The sequence below is a fragment of the Pinus tabuliformis genome, chromosome Q, assembly GCF_031772625.1.
Source record: "Pinus tabuliformis cultivar Carrire ecotype Pingquan chromosome Q, CPIR1, whole genome shotgun sequence".
Lineage (NCBI taxonomy): Eukaryota > Viridiplantae > Streptophyta > Pinopsida > Pinales > Pinaceae > Pinus > Pinus tabuliformis.
The window spans coordinates 1,198,491,245-1,198,506,880 of NC_142296.1; positions in this window are offsets into that span (position 1 = coordinate 1,198,491,245).

The window sequence follows — 15,636 nt, forward strand, 5'->3', positions numbered from 1 at the left end:
AAAGAATCACTGAAACTTAATGCCCAGGGATACGAATTACCTCCAGCCATTGGTGAAACTGTTGATGCAATTTCCTTCTGAAACACCACGCTCCAGCTGCACAAGCAAAAGGGAAAGAAGACAGTTGATCTGAAGGCACTTCCAAGCTCTGCTATCTCAGCTAGATGGTGTAGAACTGAAGGGGATTGAGATATGAGCTTGGGGACCAAACAGATGAATATATAGCTAAGCTTCCATCAAGCTTCTAATAGCTATTGGTTAGATGTCCCACAAATCAAGGTAGAGATCGGATCAAAGTGATGGACCACTTTAGTAGCTCCCAATTATAAATTTAGTAATTGCAGTTGATTTTCTTAACTTAAGGAAACTACTGCAGTTGGTTTCCATAAGTTAAGAAAAGCTGCAATTCCATAAATCAAGGTAGCTTTTGTGCAAAATTAATGGAGCTTAACATTCTCCCAGTTGGTCCATACTTCCAAACTTAATGTCTCAAAAACCATTGACAATCTTTATTAAGTAATAGATACATGAATCATGGCGATAAGTCCTCTAATGACGAGTATTATCTTCCATGTATTACTATGTATTTATTCTTATTATAATTTATGTGGCAACAATTTCTTAATGAATAAACCTTATGTTTATTCTTGGTCCTTCTTAAATGAATTTTCTCAAATCAACTTAAGGTGCACATAAATATGAGAAAAAACATCACAATAATTAAGAATTTCATTAACATTGTCCATACAATGAAAAACTGCATAATGGAACCAAGTCCCATATTCAATACATGATCCTTGAAATTAAACGGTGGCATGCCCTTAGTCAAAGGATCAACGATCATTAACTCAGTGCTGACGTGCTCAATGACCACTTTTTTTTTCTTCTTTAACACATTCCCTTATAGCTAAATACTTAATGTCGATGTGTTTATTTCGACTCCCACTTTTTTAGCCATAAAACCAGCAGCTGAATTATCACAATATATTCTCAATGGCTTAGATATAGAATCCATAATTCTAAGCCCATAAATGAAATTCTTAAGCCATACACCATGTAAATTAGCCTCAAACAGGATATACATAAGCATGTAGTCTTTGGTCCCTTGAAGGTACCTCATTACTTTCTTTGCAGCTCTCCAGTGGTCTAAACCTGGATCACTCTGATATCGTCCCAACAAATGCAATGTCAGGTCTTGTGCAGACTTGAGCATACATTAGGAATTGTTGATCTCTTAGGTCTAGTAGATCTTCTTAATGTTGTACCATCATCTTCCTGAGAAGTATGTGGTTCAACTTGTTGTTCAAAAGTTCTTGGCAACTCTTGAACTCCTTGATCTACTGGAATATTGTCAGCAGCTTGTGGAACTTCAACAATTGGTTATTCAACACCAGTTTGTACTTGAGGGGTGCTATGAACAATAACCAATCTTTCACTTGAAGTGGAAGGTTGAGATTCTGAATGATCTTTCTCAGAAACTATGTTTCTGGTTTGATCGCTCCCACTGATCAAGTCATTTTCAAGAAACTTTGCATTTCTTGATTCCACAATCCTAGTGTTGTGAGATGGACAATAAAATCTGTAAGTATGTATGATTTCTAATATGTCTGAACTCCTATTGGCACCTTTCTTTGACTTGTTGGTCTGCTTTCCCTTTATGCAGTCCACACAAGTCTCAAGATCAGTAAAATCTAGAGTATTAAGTATTCCTTCATTTACCAATCTTTTAATTCTATCTATGGAGATATGACCTAGTCTCCGGTGCCATAATTTAGAGGAAACTTCATTAATAACACATCTTTTAGTGCCAGTGTGAACATGCATTGAATCATATGTGACATTGTTTTGTAAATTAATGCAGTAAAGACCATTAGACAAAATACCATTCCCAACATAATCGGATTTATAGAATAGACTGAAAGATTTTTCTGAAAAGTTTAAGGAATATCCAAAAGGTACAAGCCTTGAAATTGAAATCAAGTTTCTAGAAAAACTTGGAACATAAAAGGTCTTTTCTAACTCCAAAACAAAACCACTACTTAAAGTTAAATAACATGTTCCTATAGCTTCTACATGCGAGCCCATCTTGTTTCCTGATAAGATGCTTTGCTCACTTCCCACTGGCTTCCTTAGGTTTTGCAAACCCTGCAAGGAATTCGAAATGTGAATTGTCGATCCAGAATCAATCCACCATGTGTTAATATTAACATTAACCATATTAGATTCATAACAAACAAACGAGATTACTTCCTTAAGTTCGGGAATGTCAGAACGAATTTCAGAGAAATTTGTAGGTTGTACTACTGCATCAAATAAAGAATCACATGCTTATGTTGAGGCTTAATAAACTTTCATGTTTTACCAATGTAAAACATGCTAAAAAGAATTGAATCAAATGACATGAAAATTGCCTGTGGGCTAAATTTTCAATTCAAACAGATTCAATAAAACTTTATGATAAAACTTATTAATTCATAACTCCTGTGGGTAGGTTATGAAATTTTATCCTAATTAATTACATAAATATAATAAAATTTCCTGTGGGATAAAATTTATTATATTCAGTGTAATTAATTACAATTTGATTGTAAATCATGCTTAAAAGGATTTGAATCAAATGACATAAAAATTCCCTGTGGGCTAAATTTTTAATTCAAACAGATTCAATAAAACTTTATGATAAAACTTATTAATTCATAACTCCTGTGGGTAGGTTATGAAATTTTATCCTAATTAATTACATAAATATAATAAAGATTCCTGTGGGATAAAATTTATTATATTCAGTGTAATTAATTACAATTTAATGTCTAAATAATCTTTATGTGATCTTATCAAACAAAATATATAATTTTATTTAATTAAAGATGCTGTGGCTATTCTCTAATTAATTAAAATCATAAGGATCACTAGACATTATTTTGTTGCATAAACAAAACTTAACCAGAGAGAAAAATAATGTTTACTGAAAGGAGTAAGTCAAAATGACATTTTAATAAACTCCATAAAACTGTAATAATTCTCCAGCAAAATCAAAAGCAGTCAGCATTACCGAAAATGACTACAAATTGATTGTTCAATTTATAAACTAAACCCGGAGATTGACTGAAGCAGCGTTGATCTACTTTGCACTTGCATAGCAAATGCAGTTCGAAGGCTAGCTGGCTTGACTTCAGGCTCCGTCCTTAAGTTTATAAAACAACAAAATAGACCAGCAAACAAGCTATTTTGCTCACAAGATCTCTGAACCATGATTTATATCAACAGCAACCTTTATTCACATGTATCCCAACACACAAAATATTGTTCCTTCAATCCAAAAAAAAGAAACATATTTACTGATTTTTTGTGATATTATTTAAATGAAAATAATATAAATGAATAAATTATTTTCAATGATCAATTAATGAATTTGCTTGAAAATGAATATAATGTGGTTTAACTTTCCGATTCTAAAATGGATAATGTCCCATTTCAGTTTCAAGAATCTAATCCAACTGATCATTCAATTCATTCATATGGGCTGCATATAATCAAGCATATAACGCTTCATTGTCAAACATCAACTGATGCATCAGACACTAGCAAACATGTGCAACAGTGATTGGAAGATGCACGTCTTGGACAAAATAATGAGAAAGCGCTTAAAGTCAATCAGCAGTGAAATCGCCATGAGCAACGTTGCTGCTGAGTGCATATAAAACTAACACATTATATGTGTATACATCTACACATATAAGCTACAAACATGAGAAAATACAAGAGAAAACCAACATTGCATGATACAAAACGAAGAAGAAGCAAACACAAATGAGGCAGCTACTACTCCAACATGTGCAACATGCACAGCCGAAAATTAGTTCGACACTTCCTTGATTTACATTGTGGAAACGGTTTATAACTAACACCGAAAACCAATTCATACAAACCAGTGGGAATTTATATAGTTTCTGAGTTTCTTGATGGGCATTTTGGAATCGAGGCGAATATAATGCAATCACTCAATCAAGGATTCCCTTTCCAGAATAACAGAGATCACGCCTGGAAATTCACCTTATCCTTCTCCAATGAAGTTTCAATCTATATATATATATATATATATATATATATATATATATATCAAATATCATCGGTTTATGAAATATCCCTTCGAAAACCAACACACGACATAGGCCGCAACTTCCAACTTACTTTAAAGATAACTACCTATGTCCGCCCATACGTTGTTTAAGGATGTTGACTACCTGTCTAGAGACATTCTTAATGCGCTGTTCGAGACAGAGACTCGAAGGAAATTCAAATTGACCAAAGAAGGGAAAAGTATCCATTGGTGGCAGCTTAAATTGACTGAAAAAAGACTGGCAACAGTCCACGAGATTAACATATATTCGGCCCACGAGCTCAGTCCAATGTGATGAATACTAAATGCTGTTAAAAAGACTAAGGTGATTGAACTTCAACCCTCCCATAAAATTTACAAGTGTATTTAACAGCAGATGATAAAAGAAGATGGGCATCGGCAATACAAGGATTCGGCGATTAACTCCCGTAATTTCCAAGGGGAAAAATGACTCAGAATCATTCACATAATCGCCCGGAAGAAACCAGAAAATAGACCATGGCCATAACATGCAGGTTATGCAACAAAATTAAAATAAAAAATGCCCATATTCTAAAATGCCATTGAAATAAAGGATTTAGATGGACTTTGCATTATAGAATCGAAATAAAATTTACGATATCGAAATCATTTATGCAAAGTAAAAAATGTGAATTTTCAAAGGAAACAATCCATGGTTATCTTATAAAACCACGGGAAAATAATCATGCCAAATTTCTTTGGTGAAACAAAGCAACAAGAACACGGTAATAGTCAAAACATTCGCGCATCTGCACGTAGCTCTATTGACAAAGGGCATACATCTCAAGCAGTCATTTTAAAAAATTGTGAAATATATCCTTTAAATCAATTAAATCATCTTAGCACGTAACCTAGCATGCCCATCGCAATTAAATGATTTAAATGATTTCAATGCAACATATCTATCTATATCACTGTTACTGGGAATTCAATGTAACTGCTAGAACTTAGAATCCCATAACCAGCCAGCTGATCTATATGTCGGCGTGATAGACTGATGTTCTGCCTTGGATTCATTTTTACTTAACAGAAACATATCACAAAATACATAAAATTGACTGGGTTGGATCCCTTAATATGTATCAAAAGCAGCAAAGACACAATACAAAGAATAGCATTATACTGAAATCAAAAACATAACTTTATGTACACAAAAGAAAGGGAATAACAGTCACAAATCTGTTAGCCTAGAAATGAAGAGTCGTGATTCTCAAGATAAAAATGAAAGGTATGCAATCCAACCTTAAAATTCTTAATTATTGTGGCTGAAACGGTCAATATAAACCCAAAATTTACAGCGGAAAAAGACCGCAATCACCAGCAAAACGACTCTACTGCAAACTGTGGGAATAAATTCAAGAGAAATTTCTGTGTCGTTCGGAGAGGACGAGGATCGGCTTTCAAGTTTAATCGCTCGATGACCCAAATTTAAAACTTAAAATGCATAAAAAAAATGTAAAGTGCGCACTTAAAGAATGTGGAGTTCAGCGCACTTAAAGACCCAATAAATTTGGCCAACACACAGCAAGGCAGAGGTAAAAGGGCTCTGATACCAAATGTTAGAAAACTAATAAACTTAAACAGCGATTCTGCATGCGGAAAGAACTGAAAAGAATCACTGAAACTTAATGCCCAGGGATACGAATTACCTCCAGCCATTGGTGAAACTGTTGATGCAATTTCCTTCTGAAACACCACGCTCCAGCTGCACAAGCAAAAGGGAAAGAAGACAGCTGATCTGAAGGCACTTCCAAGCTCTGCTATCTCAGCTAGATGGTGTAGAATTGAAGGGGATTGAGATATGAGCTTGGGGACCAAACAGATGAATATATAGCTAAGCTTCCATCAAGCTTCTAATAGCTATTGGTTAGATGTCCCACAAATCAAGGCAGAGATCGGATCAAAGTGATGGACCACTTTAGTAGCTCCCAATTATAAATTTAGTAATTGCAGTTGATTTTCTTAACTTAAGGAAACTACTGCAGTTGGTTTCCACAAGTTAAGAAAAGCTGCAATTCCATAAATCAAGGTAGCTTTTGTGCAAAATTAATGGAGCTTAACACAGAGTTCTTAACATCTCTCCAACAACTTTGCTTCTTTGATAACAACACTATAAGTCCCAAGCCTGAATTGCCTGAATTTTAATGTTTGGAATGGATTTGCAAATATTCTCATTCTTGTTTTATACTTCCCCTTTAAAGATCATTAATGGGGAACTGAAATTATATGTATGTATTTTGTGGAAGATTCGTGCTTATTCTCTTATGAATCTGTTCCAGGTGAGAACGATATGGGCTAGAAGACATTCAAAATGATTTTATTTATTTTTTTTAAATAATTTTTTATGTTGTCTCTAGAGAGACAATAGTTTGAATTATGGACGTTTATTTTTTTTAAATAATTTTTTATATTGTCTCTAGAGAAAAAATAGTTTGAATTATGGACATTTATTTTTTTAAGATAATTTTTTATATTGTCTCTAGAGAGACAATAGTTTGAATTATGGACAGTTATTTTTTTTTAAATTAATTTTTTATATTGTCTCTTTAGAGACAATAGTTTGAATTATGGACATTCATTTTTTTAAATAATTTTTTATATTGTCTCTAGAGAGACAATAGTTTGAATTATGGAATCGTCTCTAAAAAGACAAAAATGTAATTGTCTCTAAAGAGACACAAATGAAGTTGTCTCTATAGAGACAAATCAAATTGTTAGAGACAATAATAATATGTGTTCTATATTGTCTTTATAAAGATAAATTTTTGAGACATTATATTTTGAGACCCCAGCTTAGAGCCAATATTTAAGACAATATTTGAATTTCTTTTTGTCTTAAGTTAAGACAATTGACTCAAATATTGTCTTAAATATTATCTTAAAACCCCCTACATATAATAGTGCTCTCATACAATATTAAAATTTGAAAATTTACAATATGAGCTTGTTTATTTCAGTAGCTATCACCATTATTTATACACATGAGCCGAAGCATCAACTGTTATCTCAAGCGACTCCTACCAACTATTAATTACCTGGCCGACTAATACTGCACTCTCCGTCATATAAACAGGTTTGCGGTCACAACAGTCACGGACGGGGTCGTGATTAATCCTCTAACAATTCTCCGTCATATAAACAGGTTTGCGGTCACAACAGTCACGGACGGGGTCATGATTAATACTCTAACAATTTCTATGTAATTTCTACATATTAGTTTCTGTATATTCACTGCTTGGACGAGACATAACGAACAAAAATAGTGAAATTTCAATTTTAGATATCACGCTACGTACATATTCACGGAATATGATACTTCTGTTATTGGTACCCATGTAGTTATCTTCACCATCACCGAAGCAAAACAAATCGACTTCCACTTTTGGGACAGCAGCAGACGTAAATAATATATCGAATATATCAATCGTTATCTGACTTACCTGGCCGTGCGAATCAAGATAACATTACGGTCAATCATTAAATTTTTAGATTATTAAAAATAAATAAGTTGAAAATTAAAATGATTTTACGTTTTTACATGAGTGTAACAATGGAGTATGTTATAACACTGTTAAGCGAAGGTTACAGTTGAGCGCTCCAAGATGCCATTCGTGTATTTGCACAGCGTATGAAGAGAGAAGTGACCTTAGCGTGGAACATAAGCAAATAAATCTTTTACCAATTTAACTATTGCAGTATATTCATATCAATCGTTCTCTGACTTACCTGGCAGTGCGAATCAAGATAACATTACGGTTAATCACTTATTAAAAATAAACAAGTCTTTTAGATTCCCTTTAGAGTGATTTTCATCTAAATATGGACAGAGAAGTGACTTTGAGTGGAACATAAGCAAATAAATCTTTTACCAATTTACGTAGATGTTCTCTGACTTAGCTGGCAGTGCGAATCAAGATAACATTACGGTTAATCACTAATCTTTTAGATTATTAAAAGTAAATAAGTCTTTTAGATTCCCTTTATAAATATGGACAGAGAAGTGACCTTTAGAGTGGAACATAAGCAAATAAATCTTTTACCAATTTACGTAGATGCCATTCGTACATTTGCACAGCGAATGAAGAGAGAAGTGACCTTAGAGTGGAACATAAGCAAAGAAATCCTTTACCAATTTACGTAGATGCCATTAGTACATTAGAACAACGTATGAACAGAGGAGTGACATTAGAGTGGAACATAAGCAAATCAATCTTTTAACCATTTCAGATTTGTTGTCAAAAAAAGCGTGGACGTGTTGAACATCCCAAAATTAGAATGAAAGGAAGGCAAAAACAGGAAATGATTAATGACCTTTCGGAAAACGACACGGGAATATACTTACTCTATTTACCTAAATGTTTGAAAACGGGAGGCAAATTAGGTTAGTTTTTTTAGTTTATATATATTATATAATGAATATAACACAAAATATTAATCTGCTAATATTAATTTTAATTAAATGATAATTAATTTTATTAATTTTTAATGATATAGTATAAGATAATTAAAAATTTGATTTTAAGAAAAGAGGATTTAATTTTTTTTTTTTTATTAAAAATATTGTGTGTATTTTTTTATATTTAATAATAAAAAAAATATTGTGCGTACGTTTTATATTTAATAATAAAAAATTATCGTTATTGTTTAAGTAAAATTATTATTAATTTAATTGTATTTTATAAATAAAAATTTATCATTATTTGTTTTATTAAATAAAACAAATAAATTTAAGCTATTTAGTTGACTTAAAACTTTTTTGTGATAGTTTTTTTTTTGAATTATGTGATAAGGCTAATATTATTATACTCTAAAATTAAAAATTATATGCATTAAACAAAATGTAAATGAAGGTAAATTAGTTTAGACCCATCTTAACTCCAAATCTATGAAATATTTAGAGGGATCAAATTTTTTAACACGTAAGCTTATTTTTTTTCTTTTAAATATCTAATTTGACTTTGTTAAAACATTTATATAACATAACATTACAACATCTCTTCCACAAGAGACTAAAGAACGTGCAAATATAAATGAAAAAAAAAAAAAAAATTATATTAAAAATGTAAAATAACAAAATAAACAAATGAAAAAAAAAAAATTATATTAAAAATGTAAAATAACAAAATAAATAAATTAAAATAAAGTGAAGTATATGAATAAAATAATCATGATATAAGAAAAAAAAATACAAAATTATATATATATATGAAATTTTTTATATAATGATATGATTAAAACAAACTATATAATGTAATTATGGTAAATTTATTCTTAAACATGGTTAAGAATTAAATATTTTTAAATATAAACACTTTTTCCCCAATATTTATAATTTAAAAACTATAATTTATAATATAATAAATAATAAATTTATTTTTAAATTTAGTTAAGAATTAAATATTTTTAAATATAAACACTTTTTACTAAACATTTATAATTGGAAAAACTATAATTAATAATATAAAAAAAATCTTTTAATGAAATATCCACTCACATTATTGGCAGAGGTTGGGTCTCGTGGCCAGTGGATGATCTGTTAAATCGCAGTGCCATTGTTAACCGAGTGCCGTGGGTGGTTCCTCCTAGAAGTTATAGTGGTAGCGAGTGAGATTCAACCCGGTGTAACACAAATAAGATATCACAATCCCACCCCGTGTAACGCGAATAAAATATCACTGACGTTCCTGATTTTGCTAGTAAACAAAAAAAAATATATCCACTCACATCACTTTTTTCATCCTCCAATATTATATTTCTCGTTTCAGCTTTCTATTTCATGCCACACTTGAACATCAAAAGTGTTTTCCTTATGTAATATTAAATACCATTGGAACTTTTTCAATCATTTAATGCATGGCCAAACTTCAATTATATTAATTAAGCAATTTGTATGTTACTGGTGATGAGTAAGTTGTGTTTTGTTGGCATATCTTACTGGTGATGCGTAAGTCTACTGTAATCATTTACATTGTAAGGGCCTAATAAGACACAGGACAATTCGAATCTTCGACGCATTTTTCTGTACAAAAGGATTGTAACTTTACATGTTTGAAAATTCCCTCGGCATCTCATATGCAAAACTTAATGTTGAAAGATTCCCGTTATCTCGTCAAAACAGGATGGACAGCCCTCACTTTTAAATCCCAACGCAATTACATAAGCCCCTCAACTTCATATACATGATATTACTTTTAAAAACAAACTTCATCTACAGCATATTACTTTTAGAAACCCCAAAAACAGCGAATACAAGGCGAGCTAAAAGAAACGTTTTCAACAAAAACAAAATGTTATAAATCATAAAAGAATTTTCTAGACTGAACGAGAGAGTTTTCAAATGCCTTAATGGAGAATGGTAGTGTTTACTTTTAAAACCAGACCACCTCTTTTTCGCTAGCTATACCGCTATCCTCTGCGTTATGTGAATGTTCCTTTAAATATATAGTATTAATATATGTATTCATTTAAACATATATTGTATTAATATCTGTATTCCTTTGTGTAAATGATTGAAACATACAGAGTTAAGAACAATATATGTGTTTTGAATCTCCCGAAAGTACTCCAAGAAAAAATGTTGATAGAGTTTTGTTTCACATCTATTTATCATAACCTCTAAAAGAAAAACACTAAATGTTCGTAATTGAAACACTTTTTTCTTTTCAACAAAAGGAATTTAATATCATATAATTTCTAAAATTATATTTAGGAAAGTTTAAAATTATATCATAAAATTTCTAAAATTATTTGTTTTTAAGTTAGCTCAGAATTTTAGAAAATCAAAATCATTTTTTTTTATTAGGTCGGAAATTTAGAAAATGAAGATCGTTAAGAAAACAACACCCCATTACCTATATAAAAGTAATCATTTCAAGCAACTATAATAAAAAAAAACCATAATGTATTCTTATTCACAATATTCCATGCTCTATGGCAATTCACAATGACATAGTCCATACAGGTTGTTTTACCTACATCAAATGAAGAAACATTTTAATATGCTAAGACCCTTGGAGGCACATTACAAGACAGGGCACATTACAAAAAAAGGGTTTGCATGTCTTCACCAAGATAGCTTTGTATGCTTTCACCAAACAATTATCACACTATATTTCTATCGAACACATTAAGACAAAACGAAAATGCACTCTCTTCCCAGAAGGAACATTTGATTAGAAGATGATTGTTAGTATCATCATAACTCTTAAATAAAAGAAATTTATTAGGTTTAACTTTATTTCTTTTCTATATATGATCACATGTAAAGTTTTTACTATTTAGTAGAAACTACATAAAAACTTATTTGATAGACCAATAAATTTAAATATTTTTCTGTAGCATCACATAGGATTCTTTTGAGATTCTTCATAACAAGCTATTTAAACATTATAGTAGAGTCACCCAAGGGATTATTTGACAAAGTAATCTTCTCAACTAGCTCCATATATCTCACATGATATTTGAGTTTTTCCACAAATCCACCCCGAAATTTTTGTTTCATCCTCCCCTCTAAGTTCAAATCTTACCCCTCAAAGTTATTATTTCCCAAATATCGTGGTCAATTAAGAGAAAAAAATATGTGCTATCATGGAAACTTTCTATTTTACAAAGGTTAAATCATATTTCCTAAAACACTAAAATATTTTTCACTTCCTCCACCAATTGAACATTCACCCAATTCCCCATCTTGTACAATAAACTACCTCCCATTTAAGAGACTCCCACAACCATTAATTTTAATATAATTCAAGCATAACAAGCATAATTATATTTACTAACCATTAGATCCTACTCTCTTTCTCCCTTAAGATAATGAAAAACTATTTGAACTTATACATTGCAATATTTTTAATTAGAATTACAATATGAGGTTCATATATAAAACTTGAAAAAGAAAAAGTCATTAACTAACTCTTCTTCTTTGTAAACATTCCCAAAGTGATGTATACCAACTCTTAATAAATCCTCAATGTTTTTCACCTCCACACCATATGATCCTATTATTTTCCAAATGGAATTTATATCTAAAAGTTTCCTTCCCCTTTAAATTTCCATTTCAGTAATTCTTAGGTTTTTAGCCCGATGTTAATGTCTTTAGGCTAAAAAGATACCTATTATGGATATTTAAAGGGGATGAAAACTTTTGCATGTATAGAATGGATCCAGACACTTATATGATATAATACCAAACCATATACTTGGACTAACTTTGTTGTGGTGGAGGAGCTAGCACCATTGTCTACCTTCTTTGCACCCTTTCTCAAATACTTCCTCCTAAATTAAGTACTTTTGGTCAAAACTCTAATACTAAAACCCTAAATCAAATTTACTTTACCTCCAATAACCTTGGTACTAAAGTGAATCCACTTAGATAAAATTTTACATGCATAAACACCCTCATCTACCTTCTTTGCACACTTTTTCAAACATTTCCTCCTAAAATAAATACCTTTTATCAAAACTCTATAAATAAAATAATTAATTCCCTAAATTAATTCCATTTTACTTCCAAAATCCTAGCTACCTACCTAAATTCACCTTTCAAAAACCATTAGACCTACATTAATTTATGTTCCACTTACATAAAAATTACATACACAAAGTGGATATAAAAATTTGAATGAAAAGACACCAAACCTATTCTTGGGTTATCATCCAATCTAAAGATTTAAATGAAAGGACACCAAACCCTATTCTTGGGTTATCATCCAATCTCTTTCCAACGGAGGTATGACCCTGGTCAACCTTCCAACTGCACTCATGTGCAAATACCAATATCGAAGAGACTTGATCAATGCCTATCCCCAAACTACGATGGCTATATCTAGATTCATCTTGTTCGTAGAAATTGAGTTCCCTACAAAAAAAATCGATCTAAACCTCCTTTTATGTACTCTAGCGCATCCGTTGGGTAGTCTACTCTGGCATTAGCCATTTCTCATAGCCACGCAGTAAGGTTTTATTTTTTGGAATCACTTCTTTGTTTTGAAGATACAATGATGTATTGTAAGGATTACTTCTTGGGAATCATATACCTAGGCAGATATGAAAAGGGATAAAAACTTCATCAAAGGATAATCTTTTACAAACGTATTTGCAAGTAAAAGATTCAACTTTATTATTAATTTGTTTAAAGTGGATATTTACATTATTTATAGTTTTTTGAAATATTTTACATATTCTGAATAATAGTAGAATTTAGTCCTAGTTCCTAGTTCTTGTACAACCTATTTCCCAAATCTACAAAACTGGTTCTTTTTTAACCGTTGAAAAAGGTTAAAAAAGAAAAGATAATTCCAAAATCTACACCATTTTCAATTTTTTGTAAAAGACTTCCCAATATTTCGCTGTACAAACAAAGTAGAAAACTGGCCAACTTACTTAATGAAACGAGGCAAATCAAAAGGATGAGCTACGATGTGGAATCTCGCTAATCTATGACTTCTATCGTCTAGATTTCTATCTAACTGTTAAGTGCGAACTAATCCTTTTTATTACAGTGATGCACGTATCTTGTACCTTACGGATTACGTACATTACCTTAATAAAAACGGACTACGATATCGAATCTGAGAAGTGACCTTTTAGATTATAGAGAACAACACGTAATCAAAATCAATGTTGAAATCCATTGCGAGTTTGGTTGCAGTGTCAACGATCAAAGCTGAATTGATCCTCGAATTGAACAATACTATAAGAAACAATCACAGCCTTAGGGCGAGAATAATCTGTCGATTTGATATGTGAGCCACACAGTAATGATAAAATTGCAACCCTAGAAGAGAATAACACTAGATTAATGTTAGCCACATAAACGAAAATTGCAATGCTATAAGAGCACTCCTTGAAGAGTTCATTACCACAAAGCGAAGCCGAGCCGTTCTGAAGTGTGCAAATTTATATTCGAGTTATTTGGTTGGAATTTATTTTAGTACTTCCTAGGGTCCATCGGTCTGAAAGTTATTGACCTAGCGTCCACATGACGAGTTTTGTAACGAGCAACGTTCGAGTCTACTGCGACGAAGAATGGAAGGCTCCAAACTCGAGAAAATGGTCCATCCTTGCTGCCGTGACTTTAATTATGCTGCTCCTTCACATCGTTGGTGTCACGCCCTACACCTGCGGTAGTCTTTCAACCGCTTATAGCGACGTGCGGCACCACCGAACACTTTCTTTTCACCAATACTTATGTTCGTGGACTACGCCTTAATTCACTTTCTCCTACTTAGTTTGTGTTTCGCAACCAAGTATTATTACGTTTATCCTTTATACCAATGAACACCCATACTCATTCATTATCAACAGCAATTATAAACGAAGAAGGCAATTGCACAGTATAAAGGGAGGGGCAACTCCCTGCAATATGAGTCTGCCTGAATCAATATATTATATAAACTTCACTTTTACAATGTACAAGCTAAATCTTGGGAAACCCCAAATTTACACTTAGCCAAATTTTCACAACTTCAGCAAACTCAGTTGCCCAGCTCGTCGGCACCTCCGCACAGTCGCTGCACGACTCTCCAACCCGTCATTCACCTCGTCGCACTTCTTTGCTAGTTCGCTCTTCGTTTGCTCGCAAATGCCCAAACCGTGTATCCCCACCCACACGCAGTCCCGCTTTCCAACTCTTGAAAAACGCCCAAATCATGTGAACATACCGCCTGCCCAACTCCACGACCTTCGGTTCCAACCTCCGTCTCACCTTCGTGCACACTTGCACGGTGGGCGGGCGCTCACCCGAGTCGCCAAGACACCCACGCCAAGTCGTCGCACAAACACCTCCGTACAATACACCCAGGCACGTCTTGCCCAATGCATCCACCTCTCAGCAAGAGCACTCTCACCAAGTGCGAACTACCAAAGGGAAGCGCATGAGCTATGCGCTCATCTCCCCTTAAAACTGCGCACAAGAGACTCTTCCAAGAGCGAAGAAGAAGTGCGAAGTTCGTTGGTTCAAATGAGCTCCAACGTATGCACATATATACACATCGCAAGGTGGTGGTGGCTCGCCCAGCCGACCACCAAATCATCACTTACACACCCTTCGAGCGCCCATACTATGAGTCGGCTCACCCTCCATGTGAGTCGGCCAACCCCCATCGCAAGTGCCTCAACCGCGGGTATAAGTTCACCGTTCATCCATCGTATTTCTCCAAGTGTCGCAGGTTTTGTTGCAAGTAGCTCGCAGAAACGTCGCACCGTCGTGCAGAGCGCGCCCACCTGGGCGCCCGCGCACCCGCCCGTGCCCGCGCGCCCACGCTCGAGGACCTTACATCCTCCTCCACCTGAAATCGTTGTCGTCCTCAACAACATACCATCTTGGTAACCATCCACCAAGATTATCCATGATGTCAACTCCTCCACATACTGCAACCATCACGACAATATATGTAGAACTACCATCTCCACCATGTCTTGCCTTGGCAACCATCTATCACCAAGATCACCATACCAAGGTATGCACCTCATCGGTATGTCATCCATCATAGATC